Source organism: Ursus americanus, chromosome X (assembly GCF_024610735.1).
Source record: "Ursus americanus isolate L20-20 chromosome X, mUrsAme1.1.p, whole genome shotgun sequence".
Lineage (NCBI taxonomy): Eukaryota > Metazoa > Chordata > Mammalia > Carnivora > Ursidae > Ursus > Ursus americanus.
Genome location: NC_142164.1, coordinates 117,017,116 through 117,042,188, shown reverse-complemented (window position 1 = coordinate 117,042,188; position 25,073 = coordinate 117,017,116). Strand labels below are relative to the sequence as shown.

Here is a 25,073-nt window from a genome sequence, read left to right as displayed (position 1 = left end):
ACTGGCTGTGTCTGAGGGTTCTAATTTTTTCACATCATTACCAACACTTGTCACTCTGTTACACTTTGAAATGTATCACTGAGGATAAATGACAACTATTCCATGAAGAGAGGAGTTACTATAACAAAAAAAAAAATCTAATGTTTAAATTTCACATTATAAGGGGGGAAAAATCCCTAAAGATGGTAGCAATTCAGGAAGTGCAAATCTCCTTAATCAGAAGAAATATGTAAAATTTAGATTTGCTAGCAATAATTGATTATTAAAGAACCACATTTCAATTCATCCTTTTAAAAGAATGATCAGAAGAAAAGGAAACAAGCTTCAGAAGGAAATCCTAAAGGCATCATCTGTGAAATGGAGGGATAGTAAAAACTGTATAAAAACATACCTGTTTTGGGGTGCCTGGGTGGCTCGGTCGTTAAGCGTCTGCCTCCGGCTCAGGGCGTGATCCCAGAGTCCTGGGATCGAGCCCCACATCGGGCTCCTCCACTGGGAGCCTGCTTCTTCCTCTCCCACTCCCCCTGCTGTGTTCCCTCTCTCGCTGGCTGTCTCTCTGTCAAATAAATAAATAAAATCTTTAAAAAAAATTAAAAACAAAACAAAACAAAACATACCTGTTTCAAAAACATAAACAAGACGTTCATGTCCAGAAACATCAGTGTTCCAAACATCAGTGTTCAAAAACCCTAGCCTTTTGTTGACTCACTCATGTGTATGTGGCTGCATGGTATTTTGGGTTGGCTTACCAAGGCATAAGCCATCTCCACAACACCACAGGCAGAAGAAGGAGTAAGAGGCCGTGAACAGGTGGGAAAGAACACGGTCCTCTCAGGGAATGGAAGTGACTCCTACAGATGAAGTGTAAGATTCCATGATGGGGATGGATCTGGAGGTATGTCTGAGCCAGACATAAGGGACACGACGGTCACACAGAAAAATAGTAACACAGGTGACCTGAGTCTGCTCTCCTAAAGATCTCCTGCTTGCAGAGTTGGCCCTTGGTTGGTATCTGGGAACTTGGGGGTTCAGGAATATCGTCACCATTCTCTGATACGAGGGGCTCACTGTGCTAAATTGTTTGTATGAACAATGTGGTTTATGGTGAACACCTGCTCTCCTTCTGAGAGTCTGGAATTTTGGTACATGCTAGGCAGGGGGTGCCTCTGTGATCAGCTCCCTAGTTAAAATCCTGGATCCTGATTCTTTAATGAGCTTCCCTGGTAGACAATATCTCAGACATGTCGCCACAAATAATGTGCACTGTCTCCCTGTCTCTGTCTCTGTCTCTCTCACACACATACACACACCGCAAACAAGTAACAATCAAAACCCCCAATCCTTTTCACTTCTGAAGGACCGAGTAAGTCGCATGTCCAGAAGTGATGGGCAATCACTACTCAATTCTGAATTAATCAGAGGCTTAAAATACAGCTTAAGTAAATGGGAAAAAACATCTCATCAAGTCGATGATGAGAAAGAAATTTTTATTTTTATTTTATTTTTTTTAAAAGATTTTATTTATTTATTTGACAGAGATAGAGACAGCCAGTGAGAGAGGGAACACAAGCAGGGGGAGTGGGAGAGGAAGAAGCAGGCTCATAGTGGAGGAGCCTGATGTGGGGCTCGATCCCATAACGCCAGGATCACGCCCTGAGCCGAAGGCAGATACTTAACCTCTGTGCCACCCAAGCGCTCCGAGAAAGAACTTTTTAAACTATAGTATGGTCCAAAACCCTTGAATAATCAAAATACTAATTCCATATAGCATAGAGGGTTTTTTTAAAATCCGAACTTCATTTCACATATAAAGAAGGTTTCCAAAACCACCAATGATAAAGTAAATTGCAACCCCAGCGGCCAGCATATTACAATTAAGAAATGTTTTTAACCTAGTCTACTGACCTTAGCATAAGCTTCTTACCTTGATGCTGGAAACCCAGCACTGAGTGTGTTATTAGGTAATGATGTCTTGTGGGAACAAAAATCACAATCTTATTATTTCACTGACATTAACAAATAATGTTCTCTTGTTTACTCCATTACTCTTCCAAACCCGGTAATAATTTTCAGGCAACAGTCCTGGATCACTTGTTCCTTTGGAGTTGATTTAATTAAATAGGGAAATTAATGTTATGCTGTCTTCTGGCCTAAGGGACAAGATGACCTTCTGCAAATCTGTAAATGTCAACTTCTAGCAAGAACAAAGGTGTCCCTGGATAACTCTGAATTATTTCCGGCATTAGCTTTCAGATTGGCAGTGACAGTCCCTCTCATTTTAGGAAGAAGAAAAAACAACTCTAAAAACAAATCCCCTCCTCACCCTACCCCCATTTTTCCATATGGCTATCAGACAGAATTTTGAAAAATGAGTTTTAAACATTTTCCCATTTCTGTAGATAGGTAATGGTCCCACAAATGCTTTCTATATTCAGAGAGAATATATTTTAAGTTATATTTTTAAAAATATACCTGATAAAGTAGGCCCTAAATCATCTGAAGACCTACGTCTTTTTTTCTTTTTTTTAAGATTCTACTTATTTATCTGAGAGAGAGAAATGGCGAGGGCGAGCACGAGCAGGCGGCAGGGAGAGAGAGAAGCAGGCTTCTCGCTGAGCAGGGAGCCTGACGCAGAGCTCAATACCAGGACCCCAGGACCGTGACCTGAGCCAAAGGCAGACACTTCACCGACTGAGCCACACAGATGCCCCGAGACTTTACAATTCTTGATAAAAACTGAAGGTCTAGGCCAATTCACCATGTTTTTCTGCACTTGAACCTTCAAAAACCACTCACAAACCTAGAACGTATAATTTCAGGAGGCAATGATACAATGTGAAATACCCACTTTGACTTAACATATGAAAACAAAACTGATAATAAAAATCTAAAATGCAAATGAACCCGAGGCGGCCTTTTTGGAAGTCCAACTGGACGAGCAGAGAAGTAAAAGCCCAGAAACCCGGTACGAGGGCTGTGGTATTTGTGAATTTTCCACTACTGGACATGGCATTATGAGTGGGTGTTCACATCATGGTTGAGAACAAGAAATGTAAATTGCAATCCAAATAAGCCCTCCTGATGTGTTTCCGATGTTTCACAAGAGTGCAGGAGGAAAGGACTACAGAGCCCTTGGATGACAAATGGGATTGTCCTGTGAGGTCTTTGAGAGAGCTGCTCAGTGGCAGACATGAGGGCTCTCCCATCTGCATCTGGGTTAGGTTAGATTGGCTTGAGAAGAACATGGGAGAATGAGACTGAGGATGCTGTTAGCTGTTTACAATCTTTGCAAGAAATATGGCTCTGAATTCATGTGTCATATCCAGAACAAGAAACGCCAGAGAGAGAGAGAGAGAGAGAGCAGATCAGTGGTTGCCGAGCTTGGCTGGGGGACAGAGGGACTACTGATGGTTTCAGGGTCCCTTTTTCGAGTGTTGAAAATGTTCTGGAACGTGACAGTGGTGAGTGTCCCCATACATTGTGCATGTACGAAATGCCACCGAAGCGTGCACTTTAAAATGTGAAATGCCATTTTCAGATAGTTCAAATGGTGAATTTTATGTTGTGTGTTTTCCCACATAACAAAAATATGGTTACGAAAGGAATATGGCTATGAAAGGAGAGACAGACAGGTGTAAGGTGATGTGAAGACGTTTTTCTTCCTGGGAAGGAGTAATTGTACGATTTTTTTAGGTTTTGATGAGTTGAAGCAAGGGAGCCCATAGAGAAGGCAGCTGAAGCTGGAGGACAAGGGGCGAGAAATTGCTCAGGAGGGTGCTGAGTATGCGGCTCTCAACTTGGGCAAAGGGAGGATGCTGCCAGGTGAGAAAGAAGACGGAAAAGGAGAGGATAACTAGGCTGGCTCACTAGGCACGCACTTTGACTTAGTTCTGACTTGATTGTTCTTTTCCCTCCAGGATACAGAGGAACCATATTACCAGAGGATCCAGGGAAGCAAGAATGGGAAAGAAGGCTTAAATGAGCAGCAAAAATGTAGCATAACCACCTAGGGTAACGTCAGAGGAGGCTGCAGGGGGAAATGAAGGCATCTCTAAGTGGTACGCAGCCCCAGATAGTACTGGAATTCATGGGGGACCAATGGCACAGACCTGGGGCTGGTTGGTAGGTCAGTTGGGTTTTTCCAAGAGGAAAAAAGGCATTGTTATCTGATGCTGGATATGAAAGATCAGATAGTTGTGTTGATCTAGGGTTAGGCTTGGCAAAATGGACAGGACAGGAAGACAATGCAGGATCTTGAAGTTTTGACAAGAGAACTACTAAGGAAATGCTTGACAGCTCTTATATGTCCTTTGGTCTGATTTCAGAAACTTGAAATGGTTATTTTTGATCATTTCCAGTTTTATCAAGGCTTTTTGGGAAGAGGATTTGCTGAGTTCCTCATCCAGACGTTCTAGAAGTTTTCTCCTCAGCCCAAGAAGTGTTGGCCAATGATGCCATTGCACCCAGATATTAGGAAATGTCATTCAAAACAGGTTTTGGTGGACTTATCACTTTAATGCCAAGTGAAACAAAATAAGATTTTCCTTTGATTTCAGATAAACCTTAACCTAATAATGTGAAGTATAAATCTGTGACAGGGGACCAAGGCATTCAACAACAGCCAAATTTACTTGACTTAAGAACTCAGGAATATGGTGGGCCATGGAGGAAAGCCCTGTGCTCCTCAGACCACAGCAAGAGCGCAGGGCTGGGCTAGTGAGCAGGTGGGTGCTACGCGGGATCTATGGATTGGCAGTGATGGGTCAGGAACATCCTGAACACATTGGTGCAATTTTGTGTGTACTGGATAGTTCCTGTGGCAAAGGGCCATAGCTTTCATCAGATTTTACAAGGACACCATGATTCTCACAACAGTATTTACTGTTGCTGCACAGGGACTGGATGACGGACTGAGAAATGGGTACAGAGGAGGAGATGAGATTGGACAGGAAGTCACCCAGCTAGCCTTTACATGGTTTAATCTATGGCAAACTTCCCTCAGTTTACCAAAAGGATGTTTTCCAAACATTTATGACATAAGCCATTGGAATGCTGAGCGCTGATGCCTCAAAGGGATATTTTTATTTATTTATTTATTTTTAGACTTCAAAAACGTATTCATTTTAGAGAGCGAGAGAGCATGAGTGGGAGGGGCAGAGGGAGAGGGAGAGAGAATCTCAAGCAGACTCCCCGCTGAGCGTGGTGCCTGACGTGGGGCTTGACCTCACAACCCTGAGATCATGACCTGAGCTGAGACCACGAGTGGGACGCGAAGCCAACTGAGCCACCCAGGCGCCCCGCCTCGAAGGAATATAATGAGGTTCCAGTTGCCACAGCTTTCCCAGCTTTGAGGAAGAGGCAAGATCGACACGAGTGAAACACTTGGACCCAAAGTAATTCGTAGATTGATAATGTCATACCTGCAGCTCACCACAGGTTCAACGTGGTATTCCTTTATGCATGTTGGCTTCTGGAAAGACCTGGAGGTGAGGGAGAAACAAAGAAATTTATATTTTTTTTGCTCAGAGTACGTACGTAATTTTGTGGCTGGATTTATCCTTGGTGTTTTCGACAAAACTCCTCAGTCTTGGCACCACAGTTTAGTTGGTATGTCATTTTTATGAACTCATGCCTACATGTGTGAACATCTTCCTAATAAAATATACGATGATTCCCTCTATGGTAGTTGTAAAGTAGAGCTACTACTTTCTTCTCCCTTCAAGAGTGGTCTCTCTTGCCTTTCCCAGCAGGTGCTCTTTTTAAAGAAGATATTCCTCACTACATCTCGTGTCCTGAGCTCTGTATGCGGCTAGAATCACACTGATCTTGGAACCCCATTAATGACCCTCCCTATTAATCTGTCTGGCCTATGCCAGTGGATTATGCCTGATGATATTTCCGTTCAGAACTGAGTGGTTTGTCTAGTAAACCAGCAGAGGCTGAACTCATCGGCATTCAGGACATCAAAAGAATGCTCAGAAGGAGTACTTGTCACCTCTTTAGGGCTTAAGAGACATCAAGTACCATGTCCCTGGTTTTAATAGACTTCAGTAAACAGGGATAGGACTTTCATCTCTGAATATCCTTAGTGCCTGCCACAGCCCTCGGTAAAAATGAATGGAAAAGAAAATCAACAATTACATCTATTTGATCTACCTGAATACTTTGGTAAAAACAATCATGATCATAAAGATGAAGCTGATAAGCGTTTCTAGAATGCTTGACAAGACACTTACAAAGAGAAGTGATGCATTAGTACCCCTTAATTCTTGCCTTATGTGTCTTCTCTGGCTCAAATGCCCAAGAGCTTGAAAGTGTCCATTTTGTACCATCACCAGAATACCTCTACAATTTCGCCTTTATATGAAAACAAAAAGAAAATCTTTGTTTCATTTATTTTTTTTTGGCTCAGAGTACATATGCAATTTTGTGGCTGGATGTAATTTTACCTTTTTCCCATAGAAACCTACAGACAGTTGTAATGCAGGGATAATTTATTAGCATAACCCAACCATTGACATTTTGTCTAGGTGAAGGATGAGTTTGGCCTTCTCTTGGTCACTTCTCTCATAGCTGAGGGACATACACATTAGGCTCAACTAGACAGGGTCAAGGGGACATTTGTGTGGGACAGGCGTCGTGTGCAACACACAGGAGACTGAGATCTCCTTCTATGATCTTCAGTGTCAATAAGAGAGAACAAGATGGCTATGAACAGCCGCACCATCGGCTGCCTGCGGAAATCTCTGAAAGCAACGTTCTACTATTTTTATGGATTACATCAGGAGCTACGGTTTGGGGGGCAAAATGAGAAAGAACTCTTTTCTGTGTGTATGCTCCAGAGCTCCTGTAACTTCTCTCTCAGAAATGCAAAATTACCCAGTCCCACTCAGCGTTCCCACAGTACCTGGGACTACTCAGTGTAAAAGGTCAATTAGAGAAAGGAAGGGGCGCCTGGGTGGCACAGCGGTTAAGTGTCTGCCTTCGGCTCAGGGCGTGATCCCAGAGTTATGGGATCGAGCCCCACATCAGGCTCCTCTGCTATGAGCCTGCTTCTTCCTCTCCCACTCCCCTTGCTTGTGTTCCCTCTCTCGCTGGCTGTCTCTATCTCTGTTGAATAAATAAATAAAATCTTAAAAAAAAAATTAGAGAAAGGAAAAGCAGCTAGAGTAAAAACCAAACAATGAAAGGTAACTTGAGATATCTTCGGGAATCCACCTATAATATTTGTAGGTAGATCAATAAAAGTCTTGGGAAACTTTCACATTAAAATGTATATATTCTGATATTACAGTAAAATCAATCAGGTATAGAACAAATAGACTAGTTTTGAGTCTGCTGCTAACAAGCTCTGCCACTTTGGGCAAGATAATGAAGTCCCTGGAGTTTTTGCTACATGGAGGGGCCCTGACTGACTAATTTAATCTTAAAAGTCCCATGAATTTATGATGTCATGGACTATATCCTTCTGGGCTTTATTAGAAAACTCTATATGATTTTGCAGGTTCCCTTTACTCGATTGGAGGATTTCTCCTTCCTCTACCACATATAATTTTCTTAAACTGTTCTAATGACTTCTCTCTACTTCTACATTGTATCTGAATGAATGACACTTAATTCACCCAAATTTTTTAAGACAGTTTTGCTCAGCTCTCAGGAGACTAAACTAGTATGTATCATTTATAAAATATTTATAGCATCAGTAGAGAGTTCTGAATAACAAATGGCTTCTATTTAAATGATGAGAGACTGTTTAACATTTTCAAACTTGGCTTTTTAGTCGATGCATTCTCAATCTCACTTGATTTATGATCTAAATTTAAACAGCTCTAATCAAATATGTAATTTAATAATCTTATTGATGGAATTCTTATCTATATTTTTTGGTTTTGCATTTTGTTTTATAACAATAATTGGGAAGGATTCACAACAAAAACAAAAACAAAACTAAGTTGAAGTTGGAAGCCTCTGGGTTCTATTTGTTGTTTTTTTTTTTTAAGATTTTATTTATTTATTTGACAGAGATAGAGACAGCCAGTGAGAGAGGGAACACAAGCAGGGGGAGTAGGAGAGGAAGAAGCAGGCTCATAGCGGAGGAGCCTGATGTGGGGCTCGATCCCAGAACACCGGGATCATGCCCTGAGCCGAAGGCAGACGCTTAACCGCTGTGCCACCCAGGCGCCCCTCTATTTGTTTTTTTACTTTATTTTTTTGCAAAAAGACACAGTTAGTCTAAAATGCCTTATTAAATTGTCTATAATGATATTCAAAAGCTGAAGGAGTTTAATTCCACAATAACTGTTTCATTTTTAAATTTGACACATCTTCAGTTTATGCAACTTGCCTGAGATTGCACAGCTGTTTTTATTTATAGTCTAATGGGGGAATTTCACTTGTCAAAGATGCTATGACAAGTAAACGTCCCTGTACACATTGCATTCAGTGACGTGGCCCACTTGCAAGCCAACAAAATGTCAAGAAATACCATTAAAATCCTTTTAGCTGCAAAGACACTGAATTATCATTCTTTTCAAGTTCTTACTCTTTGAGGGGTTATTACAAGAAAAGTTTACATGCAAAAAAGTCCATTAATTTATGTAACATGCTTACTGTATTTAATTAAGTAAAGAAAGTCAGTCTCATCTTCAGATCTTAATGTGAACAATATTCATCAGTAATCGTAACCAGGTGGATATGCTGTGATGATGCAGAGATTGTGATAACCCAGCAGGCAGTTAGCAGGTGTATTTTCGGGGTTTTACTAAGGAAAGATGGGTTTGCACAGCATAGAAACACCCAGTCCTCTGCTTGTCTCTATCTCATGTGGGATACTCACCCAGTTTCTATTAAATGCCGCCCAACATAAAAACTAGACAAATTCTAGGGGTTTGTGTTGCTACTTGCTAAATGCCCAGCTCTCTTTCAAAGTATGCACTAGATCCATTTTCTTTTTTTTTAAGATTTTAATTTATTTATTTATTTGAGAGAGAGACAGAGAGAGAGAGAGCATGGGCAGGGGAGAGGGGCAGAGGAAGAGGGAGAGGGAGAAGCAGGCTCCCCACTGAGCAGGGAGCCCAACGTGGGGCTTGATCCCAGGACCCTGGGATCATGACCTGATCCGAAGGCAGACACTCAATCAACTAAGCTACTCAGGGGCCCCTAGATCTACTTTCCTACATACAAATATATGATCTGTAGTTGTTTCCAAGTAATGATAACTGAAAGGTACCTTTGCCATTTCTTCTTCAAAGAACTCAAGTGATTTCCTGCTGGTCCTTCCCACTTAAGTTGGCCATGGGAGTCCCAGAGGTGACCTGTCTTCCTTCTTATTGCCTTAAAGTTGGCTTGCTGATGGTAATGGGATGCACCCAATCCATGGTTATTTCAAGATCAAGTGGGTCCATGTACCACAGAATGATGGTCTTTTCAAATAAGGCTATTTTAAGAGATAATAAAATATCCACGTACTATTATTTATTTCTCCTCTGTGCTTGTTTTAAAATTCAATTCTGCTTATAAATATATATGAATATATATTCTGGTTTGGAAAGATTTATTGGAAAATACAAGGAGTGTTTACTCATTATACGTCTTTCTCATTCATACCTGTTGGAAGTATGTTTTAGTGTTTTCAGGTATAAAGTAAGACCAGTCTTTGGTAAAGGATAGTAAGACCCCATGCACTATCCCATCAGTGTTGGGGAGATTTCTTAAAAGTCAAGTGCCTTTGACATCATGAACAATGGATCTGTTATTCACATTACGAAACAAAAATTGTTTTTTGTTTTAAATAAGTAAAAAATGACTGTGAGTGGAAAATTCTATTCGACTACTCATTTTCATAAGATTTACAAAACACTTTTCTGTGCAACATATTCAGGTATTTTGAATTCAGCAATGCAGGCAGATACTTTAGTATAAAAAATAATGTGTTCGTGGGGCACCGATATGGCGCAATGGGTTCAGCTCAGGTCATGATCTCAGGGTTGTGAGATTGAGCCCCCATCAGGCTCCCAGCTCAGCACGGAGTCTGCTTAAGACTGTATCTCTCTCACTCCCTCTGCCCATCCCCCCATGCTCTCTCTCTCTTTAAAATAAGTAAATAAATCTTTAAAAAAAATAATAATGTGTTCGCACCTGGAGATTATCTGAATGATTTCCTATCTTCCTCTTTAACTTTACTCACATTGTTACTTTTTCATTTGTTTCTGAGAGTTGTGTTCGCATAACAAAGCCTGCCTTTTTACAGATCTAGTCTTCTTTTCTTATGAAATTACTCAAAATTATTTTTTTAATTCTACAAAATCTAGACAACCGACATTCTTACTTTAAATGTAAGCTCGCTTATGAATTTCTCCCCAACAGCCTCGCAGCTTTTCAGGAGTCAGGGAACTGAAGCCAACAAAGGCCATGCACATGACAATGGTGCACCTGTCAGACTTGGCGGGGCGGGGGGGGGGGGTGGGGTGGGGGGGAGGGGCGCTGATTAATAGGCACCACCTGAAAGCCCTTTCTGTCTGTTCATTCCAGGGGAAAGCAGAAAGCTCACCCCACCTGATCCCAGATGCAGTGGAGTCTTTGAGTCAGATATCATATCAATCTTTCCATTAGAAATTTCTCGCTCCAATATCAGCAGTTCCTCTACTGTCACCAATATCGACACACTCTCCTCTCCCTTTAATGTCCTGGACAATCTCAAATTAAAAATGGTGTTTTATTCTGTAGTTTCAAAATAGAAAATTCCAAACTCTGTTAGCAGATGGTCTTGCCAGTAGTTATTTGAAAATACAGTTAGGTCTGTCTATTTTTGAAACTTGTTTCATCCTATGAATGCAGAAATCATCTTGATGAGATGAGTATTAATTTTAGTAATTACCAAAAACTACCTAATGCAGGCTCTTTGCCTCAAAACATACCATGATACTTTTGAAAAGATATTTTGAGTATTGAAAAGGAAAGTTCCGGCATCATCGTTAAGGTAAAAAGGTAGCGAATGGATTGGTATAAGCCTGAATAAGTATGGTATAGGGTAAAATAAGTATTATTATGATGATGAAGCTTCTCATAAGGACTCAGTAGCATGATTTAAACGTTATCATTCAAAGAAGTGATACAGATAAATATAAGGAAAACATGGAAGCCAAAGCCTGAAATGAAGCTTGCAAGCGCCTGATTTTACAAAAGCGAAGCCACAAAGAAGAGAGGGCTCACTTTGCAAATCTTGGAAACTGCTGGCACAGTAACTCAACACGGACATACATCCCGTGAGGGGCCAACCAGACCTTATTCTCTGGATTGTCCTCGGCCTCAGCAGGACGAATCCAGTTTCCAAATCCTGGACATTCTGATACCACGGTATTTCTTGCCCATGTTTCTTAGAGAGTAAATGAAGTGTAGACTTCCTCCAATAGTTGGCAACAACACACAATTCTAAGTATTTGGTGCTTGGTTTGAAATCAAAGGCCTTTTTTTGTACTTTATTGACAGCTTTGGGAAATAGCTTTTGTACAGCTGAACTTCACCTAAACCACACAATTCCAAGTGGCGGATGAGAGAAGAAGCAAAGCTGTGGGTGCTAGCATGGGCGCTGCCCTATGCCTTTGGTTTGGTCTGGTTAACTGGCGGTCAGCAGGCAAGGACAGGGGAAAACTTCAGGAATCTTTAAAAGCTGTGGTTTTCAGGATGAAAACATATCACGCAACCTAATTATCTCCTTACTTTGTGGATATTACTGTATATAACCGAAACTTCAGAGCTGTCAAAGCAAATCTCAAAGATGGGGAAGGTGGACAGGGAAAATGCCAAACAAAACAAAAACAGCCCATTCTTCAAGGACAGGGATTTTCGGTTCCATTAAAGTTCCTTACTATGTAAATAAGTAGGTGCAATGACCCACAGAGCCAGTGTAGAAAATATGTCAACATAACCCAACAATGTCTAAAGGGCTCACTCATCTCCCTACTCAATTCATCCCGGTCACTCTGTTTGCACTTGTATTAATTGGAATTTATGATAAGTATATTGGGTGTCATGTGGTAAAACTAACAACCTCTTCAGAGCATACCACATTTCATGGGCAACATGTAACAAATCACTTTTTAAAAAAATCAATGCGAACCAGTTCACTGAGGTCACAGACACTTGCTATCAACCATCCTTGGTTTAAAACCCTGACATTTGTTTTTTTTTTTTTGTTATTTATTTATTTATTTATTTATTTATTTATTTATTTTTTAATAATGATTTTTTATTATATTATGTTAGTCACCATACAGTACATCCCCGGTTTCCGATGTAAGGCTCAATGATTCATTAGCTGTGTATAACACCCAGTGCACCATGCAATACGTGCCCTCCTTACTACCCATCACCGGCCTATCCCATTCCCCCACCCCCCTCCCCTCTGTAGCCCTCAGTTTGTTTCTCATAGAAAACCCTGACATTTGTAAAGACTAGTATACTTTGGGTCTCTCCAGAATGACATCTGAGAGATAAAATCAGAATCATCAACAGGATGGGTCCAGGCTATGTGGCATTTCCTTGCTTAAAACAGGGACTTCATTAACTCTCCTGGGTATAGAGAACGAAGATATTTTTCAGAACTGTTTAAATAAATGTCATTCTGTTTATCAAAACAGAGAAATCTGGCAGGCATTTCAAACCATATGGGGCTTTTGAAAATATATGAGAAACATCTGATTATGTGTTTAGCTGAATATTATTAAAACTGCATGTAAGCCCTTGGGAGAGCATTTGGCCTAAGTTCCCTAAAATCACCCTCTCGAGCATCCTATTTGATATATTATTATGTCACAAAATTATTCCAATATAAACAAAACAGAGCCTCAATGAAACCAACACAGCCCTCCATTATTCAGCTAATTCCATCAATAACTGTAATTACAGATATCCATAATCATTTATTTTGACTCTAAGGATAATATATAAAACCCAAAGCTATAATGTGTGAAAGCCATAGATTCAGTATAAAAATGAGAGTGTCTCATTGCAGCTCATGAAAGACAAATAAGTCCCCCATTTGGAAGAGCAGGTATCTGGAAGGGCTGACAAAGTGGAAGAGAGGAGAAGAATTCAGAGGAGCTTGTGTTCCTTTGAATCATCTCAGTATCATCGGGAATCTTCTGTTACAGCCTCACTCCACCACTGAAACATCAAAGTCTGCTTTCAAGGAATGTAATGTCAACACCGGGGACCAACCAAGACTTATTTCCTCTCTACTTACAAGTTTAATTAGATATTAACAAATGAATAGTCTTTTTTTTTTTTAAGATTTTATTTATTTATTTGTCAGAGACAGAGAGAGAGAGACAGCATAAGCAGAGGGGAGAGGCAGACAGAGGGAGAAGCAGGCTCCCCACTGAGCAAGGAGCCTGATGTGGGACTTGATCCCAGGACCCTGAGACCAGGACCCGAGCCGAAGGCAGAGGCTTAACCGACTGAGCCACCCAGGCGTCCCTCAAATGAATAGTCTCAGATCTAAACATCAAGTAGGGCTGCTAAGTAGAGCCCCATGCAAACCATTTCAAAGTAGTATTATGATATATATATGATTTTTATGAGTGGGGCATTATCGACGCTGCCATTAGTGAATGAAAAAGAAAACATCTATGTTAAAAAACCTTCCGTTAACATGGACTTGAAACCCAAAGTCTTGCAGAGTGCCCTGCTAAGAAACTGTGTTGAACAGATTTAGGAAGGGGATGAAAAATCTCAGGGAGATACGAACGCGAGTTGTGCCAGCAGAAATGTGCCTGCGATCGCGGTGGCTGAGGCCCAGCAGCTCTTTGTACCTTGTGCCAATTTCGGCACACTCCTCCATCTCTTGATTTTGCCTCCATGAGTGTTTACCACCCAGACACGATTCAACAAATATTCACGGAGCACCTACCCCAGGCTGGACTCTGGGTTAATTTCCTGTCTCCAGGACATGGGTTCTTTCCTTGTTTTGCCTAAGCATGGGTAATATTTAATCAGTCTGGGTTATAGTCTAATTCCTAACCAACAAGGACTCCACAACTGTCTGTGTAAACCCGTTTCTTCCATGGTTGGCATCGACTGATACAACAGACACATTTGTGAAAGTGGGGTTTTCGGTGCTTTAGTTCAAGTCAACTCCCTGTCTTTGAGGGAATGTGCCCAGAGCTCTACCACCCTGGAAAATATAGCTATTATACACTTATTTATTCTTACTTTTTATTTTGGGGAAAATTAGGGGGTATTTTTTAAAAATATTATTATTGAAGTATAGTGTACATTATGCTATAAACGTAAATCACAAATGGGGTTGCCAGATAAAACACAAGACACTCCATTAAACTTGAATTATATGTCTATGAAATATACTTTTACCAAAAAATTATCTGGTGTTTATCTGAAATTCAACTCCAAGCAGGCATCCTGTATTTTTATTTGCTGAATCTGGCGAGGTTAGCCCTAAGTACAAATTGTTCATGTCCTTAAAAGAGCAAGCATTAGAAGACAATGAATGAATATTTCTTTCCATTCGTGAATCATATAAATACCAAAATACAAATAGGATACAAGTCAATAGTGCCATTGGTTGTTAGCTCAAGGAAGACTTGGGTGGAAAAATCCCCTTGATCAAAGCAAATCTTTAATCAGCTGCAAAATGAAAGCCTCGCTTGCATATGCCAGACACATGTGGATGTGTATGGCTAGAATAAAGCATGGGGACTATGTTAGAGTCAGAAAGATCCTCCAAAGCCGTAATGGTAGCATCTGAAATCCCCTACGTAGAATTAATCCAGGTTGGCACAGACTAAGCCAGCAAGCAAGCAGCACCACGTAAAAATATAGGGCAGTGACCAGCAAATATTTTTTGGGAAGAGGCTGATAGTAAATGTCTTCAGCCTTGTGGTCATAGTCTCCGTCACACCAACAGCATGCCGCCATTGTAGCCCCGAAGCGGCCATACACAGCACAGAAGGGAATGGGTGTGACTGTGTGCCAATAAAACAGTAACGGGAGGCTAGCTGGATTTGACCCTTCAGCTCTAGTTTGACAACCCCTAAGGCAAAAGAAGAATTTGTTGGTCGCTCCTTATACAGCTGATAAGACTTTTAATTAGAGAAACTAAAACCAATTGTAAGAATTACTACATGCCGTCAATCTAATAGAATAGGCAGGAAACGGAAAAGCCTCGGTTTGTGATACTCTAAAAACTCAAATTCTCCATTGTAAGTGCAGCGAAGAGGACCTTGTTAGTAATGAAATCAACCAGCTGGTTAAATCAGATCTAAATTTTGAGGGTTGGAAAGATGGACAGGTCCACTTATCCATAATGGATTAACCACATACATGTCTCTCTCATGTGCAAAGCTCACAATGAGGGCTTTGAAATCAAGTATTCATCCATAATGATGAAGAGAGTGGGGAAGAGACAGTAGCAGAAGAAACTGCAACACATTCTGGAAACTGGAAGTGAATGTACAATTTTAATTGATTAGAAAGCGAAACATTACAGTCTGAGCTGTGATCATTCTCTGTCCCCACTTAGGGCAGAGGCAACACTAGAAATGGTCTTTCCAGAATGTCTGGTAACAAAGGAAAGGGAGAATTTTTAAATGTTGAATGGGAAAAGTTATTTTTCCCATGTATCGTAATGCCAATAATTCTTTTCAGAGAGTCTCAAACACACAGTCCCATGGTGTCATGTGTTGGAAAGAAGAACATCTTCAAAGCACCTGAATCAATACACATTAGTAAACCTGATTTTATTAAATGCAATTGACAGGTGTCTGGGTCTACCAAATTTTCACATTACTTTGAATTAATACCTATAGAACAAAAAAAAAATTCTATGGGATTTCTTTGGGATTTGATGTGTTATCCAATGACAATGGAAACCTACTTTACCAAAACAAGGTATACTGGGTTTACTTAAATTACAGTCAATCCTACCATATTTCATCTTTTAAAATGTTAATGCTAATGTCATCTTAAAATTTCTACTTTTCACTAATAAGACATAAAATATACAGGTTGCTGGAATGATTAATTTTTAGTTTTGTATCTTTTCTCTCTCATTAAATAAATAGGAAAATAAGACCATGATGTCTAATGGAATTAATGGAGTTATGTATGAATTTTTATAGATTGTTGTTAATTAATTATTCCCAAGAGCCTAACACCAGCACATATATTTACCGAAAGAATATTATGTCATTTATCATATCCCTTGCTTAATAAGAACTAGCAATTTTATACAACAGATCACATTGCATTACTGCAAATTAAATAATGAGTAACAGGATACAGATTTATTCTTGTTTATATAACCTATAATAAAAATGGATAAATTCATTATATTAGCTCTTTACTGCTTTTGGTAATCAGTCTTACAAATGTCTATGGTAATTTATTCCTTAGTGGGTCTTATGATGTTCTTTGAAACACATATTAACTCATTTATTTGAACCGAGCTATTTCGTTTGACTGTTTTGACAGAAAGGAAGTCGGATATGGTTGATTACTTTGAAAAGAGGGCTGATTTGCTAATTACGTTACATGGTGGAAATTTCCATTTACTCAGAAAGCCTTATACATGATCCAAGGCTTTGACAAGAACATATGTAAGGCACATTTTCATTTTTTTAAAAATGTAGCATTTGGAAAGATTTATTATAATTCAACAATACAGATTGTTCTCAAGTCTGTACTGACTGAGGTTAGAAGAGCATCTTTAAGGAAAAAAAACAGGTAAAATTAATGACTATTTTATAAGTCCTGTTATAACTACTTTTGGTTTAATGATGAGAATTTGAGAAAATGAATGATTATAGTCATGGGTAATAAATCCTTTTGAACATCCGTGCTTCCAGCTGTTTGTTTTCAGAAAATTGAAGGATGACATAATTGAATAGTCAGCAGGGGTTCTTGGTAGGGGGCATACTCCCCAGGGGAGATCTGGCAATCTCTAGTGTCAGTTCTGGATGTCACAACTGTGGGTGTACTACTGACATCTAGTGGAAGAGGCCAGAGATGCTGCTAAAAAGGCCCCAATGCATAGAGCAGCTCTGTCTCCCCTGCAAGGAATGATCCCGGCCCAAAGATTCACAGTATGAAAGTAGAGAAACATGGATACACAAATAAATTTCAATCAGGAAAAAATAAACTCCACGTATTAAGAGATTCATTTAAATAAATTTTATTTGACAATTATTGATACTTGCATTTTAGTTGTTTAATTACGTTTTAAATAATGTCCATTTATGTTGCTTTGATTAATTATGTAACAATAATAAATGAAATCATAACACAAGCTGGAGGAAATTTTTAAAACTCTCAGAGTTAAAACAGTTTTGCTTCAGACAATTGTCTTGGTCGTTTCAGGCCGCTATAACAAAATACCTGAGGCTGGGTAGCTTTTAAGCAACGGAAATGTATTTCTCACAGTTCTGGGGCCTCAAGTCCCAGCTCAGGCTGCCAGCACGGTCAACTGAGGGACCTTTTCCGGCTTCCTAGCTGTGTCCTCACACGGTGGAGGGGCAAGGTGGCTCCCTGGGCCACTTTTACTACATATATTTTAAAAGGCTTTATTTATTTATTTGAGAGAGAGAGAGAGCACAGAGGGAGAGGGAGCACAGACTCCCCATTGAGCAGGGAGCCCAGTGCGGGACTCGATCCCAGGACCCTGAGATCATGACCTGAGCCGAAGGCCGATGCTTCACCGACTGAGCCCCCCCAGGCGCACTCTGGGCCTCTTTTATAAGGGCACTAATCCCATTGATGAGGGCTTCATCTTCATGACCTAATCACTTCCCCAAACCCCACCTCTGAATACCATCACGTTGGGCGTTAACATCTCAACATATGAATTCTGGGGGACACAGGCTACAGCAGAAAGTAAAACAAGTTATCAATAAGAGATTTTCAAGCATCAAATATTACTTGAAGGTAAAATTCTCTGAGGAAAGTGAATAAAAACTAAAATTCAAGGAGGAAAACAAATGATGTAAAATTTCCCTATCAGGGACGCCTGGGTTAGTTGGTTAAGCATCTGCCTTCATCTCAGGTCATGATCTCAGGGTCCTGGGATCGAGTCCCACATCAGGCTCCCTGCTCAGTGGGGAGTCTGCTTCTCCCTCTCCCTCTCCCTGCCACTCCCCCTGCTTGTGCTCTCTCTCTCTCAAATAAATAAATAAAATCTTTTTAAAAATTACCCCATTAAAGAAGAGCTTTTTCAGGGTTTTTAATTCTTTTTTATTGGTGTCAAAATTCTGTGGCAATTAGATTACATCAGACACGTTTGAAAGAGTGATGCGTTACGGTTTTGTGCTCAGATGCTAATTTCTACAACGTGCTGGAAATTTCACCCCTTCTATCTAATTAAAATGATGATGTAAAATTTTATGCATAACTTAAGTGTGCTACAAGTTGTACAGGTCGGCAAGATTCTCTCGGGAATATTAAAGCAAAAATGTCTGAAGTCCACCAGTGTACAGGGCTAATCCAATTCCAGACACATGGGCAGAGACAAATCCCTTCCCGTTCCAGGATCTCATGCCTTTTCTGCTCTCGCAGCCCCCAAAGTGTTGTGAACAGCAACTTCTCAAGTCCAAATATATTAGTCATTCATAGCAGTGAAAGCTTTTAAGTAAGAATCCCCAAGTTACTGGAGTAACTAAATAATATTTGGATGCAATGAGATCAAGGTGAAAAAAATCCTGCATTGCCAGACTTAAAGAGTAATGCTTCTGTATGAAGAGAAATTATCATGCAGATGCTTCTTGGATTTTTAATTTAAATATTCATTAGGTGAATTTAAAATATATTTATAATCCTCTTCCTTTGAAGAACAGAGGAAGGCATTTATCTGAGACTAAGAGCCTTCCCTACTTTGTGAAACCCAAGGTCTGGAAATTTGAAGATTTCTTTCCATTTTTCTCTAGGGCAGTTGAATAACATTTAAGAAAGGCAACACAAGAGGGCACTCTCTCCATCCTTTAATTCCCAGATATCCCCAAGCAGAAGGAAAACTGGTGTTTCTAGAGTGACCAAGGTGGGGTGGGGGGCTTGAAAATCAGTATGGACAACAGGTACAGATGCTTAAATCAGGAAATTCTGTCTCTACTTTAGATAGGTAACTCATTTTCCCGATATTGTTCACTTTAAAAGTAGTGCACAATTCTTAATTTTTTTCTTATTTATTAAGGCAGCACCATACAGGCAGTCTGCCTATGTGTATATTGACAGAGAGCCAAAAGGAAAAAGGGAAGAAAAAAATTAAATGTAAAATTGCCAAACCAGCATATAATGTCAGCATCTTATGGCTTATTTTTCCCTGTAAATAACAAACTATATTGTTTCACCTGAGCCCAATATATTGTTTCACCTGAGCTGACGGAGACGACTAACATGAAGATGTCTATTTGCAGTCATTTATACATTCTGTGAAAACTACACATGCATTTAAGAAAGGACCACATATTCCAAAACTGATTGTGCGAACAAAAAATTGTATACACCTTGGGGATGTCAGAGTTTACCTGAAAATGTCTGTATCTGAGAAGCCAGCCAGACCTCAGCTCTGCTCTTTCCAAGTTGTGTGAATTTTGTAGACATTTAAAAAAAAATCTCTCAGTGCATTTAGTCCATTCCTCTCTAAAAACAGCTATAAGTGCATCTACCTACTTCTCAAGAATGAAAGAGCCAGTGAAAGTGTCTCATTGGCGCACATATCACAGAGGGGCTCATTAAAACAGTAAAAACAACGAAAGAATAAAATAAAACAATAACAACCACCAATGATCACTCTAGCTGTTAGTGCTGGTTAATTAGGATCTTCTTTAAAATGGGTATGTAGTGTACGAATCCTTCCACAATTAAGGATTTTCTAGCTTTGGAGCCTCTTCTTTCTATACTTTGTTGCCCATCAAATGGAATATCAGCAAATCACACCTTTTTGGGAGGATAATTTTATATCCATGAGCTCTTCCTTCAAAACTAGATTTTACCTATTATCGTTAACTATTTAATAGAAGAGAATACTTCAGCACACAGATGTCTGTGCTTTACTATCTCATTTAGTCGACATAAAGAACTTGCAAATTTGACTCTATTACACTCATTTCATAGGGCAGAAACTGAGGGGTTGAGGAAGAAGTTTTGTGACTCGGGTCACAGACCAAGTGAAGGGTGAATCTCTGGGATTTCAGCAAACATCTGCCTTTTCGCAATTCCCACAGGCACTCGCTAATCCTGCATGCTGACTTTGGGTACATCTTCTCCTTCTTCAAGGAAACATAAAGTCCAGGTGAGCAGAGACGTTTTGGAAAAGGCTGCTGAGGGTGGAAGGCTCCTTCTGTACAAGTCATGCTTGCTCTGAAACTCAGAGCCCCATCGGCCCCAGCCAGGCAGTCAGCTGGCCTCAGAGGAAGGGTACCGGAGCTCACTGCCACCCACTCTCCTCTTTCTGGCTCTCCATCCTACTCCAGCTCCAAACCCGCATCCTCTCACCGTGCTCCGAGAATGCTGTCATTTGCTTGGACAGAGCTGGTCATGCCTTCTTTCTATTCTGAGTTCCCTATTTATATGCAGTTCTGGCACAGAGCCTCCAGACATTGATTTCTTCTAGTCCTGATGATGATGATGATGGTGGTGGTGGTGGTGGTGGTGATGATGATAATGATGATGATAATGATGATGAATGATGATGACGACGAATGATAGGTTGGTGTTTCCTCTGTAGAGTTTCTCCCCAGTTGCTGGCACTCGTCTGGGAATTGCGCATGTCCCAGACTGCCTGGTGATGGCGCTGTGGATACTTAAACCCCCCAAACTCGCTTTCAGGAGCCAGAACCAGCTTCCGGAGCTCTTTGAACAAATGATACCTTCTATTAAGTGCAGAGCTCCCAGAAGCAAGACCCAGCTGCTCTTATCTGAATGCCATCAAAGATCAAGGGTCATATTTTATCCCATTCACTGGACTTCCAAGGAGTCTCTGGTCAGCAAACTCCACCAAAGCTGGCTGTTTCCCCTAAGGGATGTGGAATCCCAGCACGTCACCACTGGCAGCTTCAGATAAAAAGCTCAAGTCACTACTCTCCACTGCCACTTTGTTCTGGCGTGACATTTTGTGGTTTTGTGCACCTGAAGTGGATGTGCGGGTCAGTGTGGAGGTTTTGGAATGGACACATATGTGTCTCTCACATGCATCTGAACACGCACAGCCACCAAGCATGTTGGAATGACCAAATCCCAAGAACACTGGCCTGCAGCCATCGGTGGCCTGGACAGTCCCATCTGAGCCCTTTCACAAGTCTGCTTGGGTGCAGAAGGCCTTTGGATGAGGTAGGTCTGCCAACACAGGGCATGGACAGGCGCCCCAAGCAGGTCCCAATGGGAAGCAGGCTGTGGGGTCTCCCCTAGACTTCCTCTGCCTTGCTTCTGCCATTTTCAGGCCTCGTGGCTTTGTTTCCTTTTGCTTTTTTCACATTCTCTTTATCGCAGGAAGTCCGCTTAAAGGATTTTTCGAAACCAATACAGTGTCAACTTCTATCCAATGAGACAGTGAAGAGACTTGGGGCTGACTGTCATCTCCTGCCACCAATGCGTGTTACCTCTTTAACATTACACAAGTAACCTGGCACTGGGCCCCCTCTTTCAGGATGTATAGTCGAAACACTTGTTAAACAGTAGGCTCTGTGACAGGGCTCTCTGTTTCCTTTCCAAACTCGCCCTGTGCCATTAAACTGCCATTTGAACTCAAAAGATCCAGTTCAGTTTCCCAGAAATACCCATTTGCTGCCTCCTTCTGGTGTAGCATCGCAGAACTGATTTGCTGCTGGTAGCTCTCCTTCTGGAAAGACGCTGTACCAGCATATCGGTTCTGTATTTCCAATAAGCATTCACACTCCAAGTCTCAGGTGCAAATAATGGTCTCTGAAAACAAATTCTTTCTTGAGCTTGCTGTCACCTAGCTGGTAAACTAGCCCAATGGGCTTGAATACGTAGCACTCAGTGAGGAGGAAATCGCCCCAGTAGACTTCTCTGCCAAAAGTTCTCACCGTCACAACACAAACTTTGAGCGGCCTTCACCGTACCTACAAATTCCCCGGATTCCTTCTCATTTTGACCCTTTGATTCCCCAGATAATGAGAAAATAGAGAAAACACACCCTTCAAATTCCTAAACAGTATTAAGAATGGAAGTCATTTTTTAATTTTTATTACTTTTTATTATAACAGGAATTGTCAAACATGGCCCAAAATAGACAGACTAGGGTGATAAACTGCTAGGTATTCACTGCTCGGTTCTACCGTCAACATCTTCCTAGGCCCCCCTGTGTATTTTTCCTTTGGCCAAACATTTTAAAACGACTCTCAGAAATCAAGTGACCCACTGTCCCTATTTGCTCTGGATTGTCCCAATATTAGCGCCGAAAGCTCCATATCTCAGAAATCCACTCAGTCCCAGGCAAAATGGAACAGTTGGTCAAGACATCATTGTTCTGGAACTTCTTCACTATATATCCCTAATAAATACGGAGTTTACAAAACTTAACCGCAATACGAATATCACACCAAACAAAATTAATGGCTATTCCATGGTATCATTTAATACCAGTCATGTTCATTTTTCCTTGACTTTCTGCAAAAAGATAACATTTTTGCTGCTGATGTGTTTGAATTAGGATTCCTCTGACCGATCCTGCTTCCTTTCCATCCATGAGAGCTCCCCCAGCCTTTTTCTTTCCTGTGTCAGTTATTTCTTTAAGAATTGAGTTATTTCTCTTACAAACTGTTCCACATTCCTGGTGTTGAAGGTTGATGTGTTTGCAGTAATTCTTATTTTTATTTTATTTTTATTTTTTTTAATTTTATTTATTTATTTGAGAGAGAGAGCGTGCATGGGCGTGTGTGCTCAAGAGAGAGCACAAGCAGGGTGAGGGGCAGAGGGAGAAGCAGACTTCCCACTGAGCAGGGAGTCCAGTGCAGGACTCGATCCTGGGACTCCGGGAGCATGACCTGAGCTGAAGGCAGAAGCTTCACCAACTGACCCACCCAGGCGCCCATTGCAGTAATTTTTAACATGCTCCTTTATTGCACGTATTTGTATAAAAAATGCTGATTAGCTCCGGAAACTTGATTAGATTCAGGGTTAATATTTCCTTGGGGGTGCTAGGTACTCCTGGCTGCATCCCAGCAGGACGCACACAGAATATGGATAAGCTTGACCTGCTGTTCTGGAGGGGCACTCATAAAACCATGAACGTGCCCTGCCGATCTCTCACCTGAAGGTTTCAGCGGCCACCGACGTTCATTGTCTTGATCTATGATATCATTAGGGGTGGCAAAGCAAGAAATTCTACTAGTCTTTCTTCATTTATTCATGTGATTCTCTGCAAAGAATAACTTTCCATCACTGACTACCTGATTATTATTTAGTACAATCCAGACGGAAAGACAGTATAAATGTGTGACACTTTTCTCTCCTTTACTCATTTTCAGAATAAATAGCTGGTTCCCTAAAGATGACCAATTAAGCTTTTTGAGCGGAAGGAGGGGGAGTAGAATTTGAACTCTCTGGTGCCTGTTCTCTGATGCATTTTCATAATTTACTTAGTTGCCATGCACATGCAAATGTAGTTGATACTCTACCATAATTTCCTTAGCAGGTGTGCACATGCAAATTTGCGTAGTACCTTCCTTCTGTTCTTTTCACAGGGGAACCTTTACCCATTTCAGGGGCGATCATGGTGATGACCATGGCAAGCACAAGGCAAAATTATTAAATCAGAAAAAGGTATACTTTTGTCTTTGCATTATTATTATTATTTTTTAAGATTTTATTATTTATCTGAGAGAGAGAGAGCACAAGCAGGGTTGGGGGGGTACAGAGGGAAAAGGAGAAACAGACTATCTGCTGAGCAAGGAGCCCTGCGCCCTACGGACTGAGCCGCCCAGGCGCTCCTTGTCTTTGCATTATTACTTCTGTTCTTCCTGACCCTTGAACATTAGCGTCTTGGGATGGCTCATTTTATGTCCGTTGTATCTAGCCTTGCAATCACCCAGCCGCACTAAGCTCCCAAGTTTCCTTCCCTCTGCATCCCATCTCTCTTTTTCCTTAAATGATTTCCTTCTCACCATTACCTGAAATCTGGCCCACAATCTCTAATAATCTAATGTGCACCATGATTAGTCCTCCTAACCCCTGAACTCCAATGTGTTCCTTCTTTTCCGAACCCTTTCTTCAACTCCCAGAATTTAGATCTTGAGAGAAGTCAATCCTGGGGCACCTGGGTGGCTCAGTCGGTGAAGCATCTACCTTTGGCTCAGGTCATGATCTCAGGGTCCTGGGATCAAGCCCATGGGCTCCCTGCTCAGTGGAGAGTCTGTTTCCCCTTCTCCCTCGGCCCCTTCCGCCACTCATGCTCCTGCGAGCTCTCTCTCTCTCTCAAATAAATAAATAATCTTTTTTTTAAAAAAAAAGCCAATCCTTAGATCCAAGGGAACATAGGTTTAATTGCACTTTCCCAAAGTTCTTGGTTTATTCAACCTTAAAAAAGAAGGCAATCCTGCCTTTTGGGACAACACGGATGGACCTTGAGGGCATTATGACAAGTGAGAGAAGCCAGAGAAAGAAAGACCAATATTGCATGATCTCACTTACATGTAGATTCTAAACACACACACACACACACACACACACACACACACACGCAAAGGGTTGAACTCATAGGAACAGAGAGTAGAGAAGTGGTTGTCGGGAACTGAGGGATGGAAGGAGGGAGAGGTTGGTAAGAGTACAAACTTTCCGGTAGGAAATGAGTATGGTCTGAGACGCTAACATAGAACATGGTGACTGCAGTTGTATAACTGAAGTCTGGTAAGAGAGAAAAACAACTGTTCTCAAAAAGAAGGGAAGAAGGGAGGGAGGGTGGGGGGGAGGAAGGAGGGAATAAATGTGAGGTGGTTGGTGTGTTACTTAGCTAGGGAGGGGGTAATGCTTTCACAATGTATGTACACATGCATGAAATCATGACACTGTATACTTTAAACATCCTACAATTTAATTTGTCAATTATACCT

General features: G+C 40.9%; 1 long non-coding RNA gene across 1 annotated transcript in view; it reads right to left on the bottom strand.

Moving 5' to 3' along the window:
- Positions 1-397: 397 nt before the first annotated feature.
- Positions 398-25,073, bottom strand: part of LOC123802749 (uncharacterized) — a 476,053-nt gene continuing 451,377 nt past the window's right edge. The window contains exons 6-7 of the long non-coding RNA XR_006782632.2: positions 5,421-5,480; positions 398-556 (exon numbers count right to left, since the gene is read on the bottom strand). This is a non-coding gene — a long non-coding RNA (uncharacterized LOC123802749). The remainder of the gene's footprint in view (positions 557-5,420; positions 5,481-25,073) is intronic.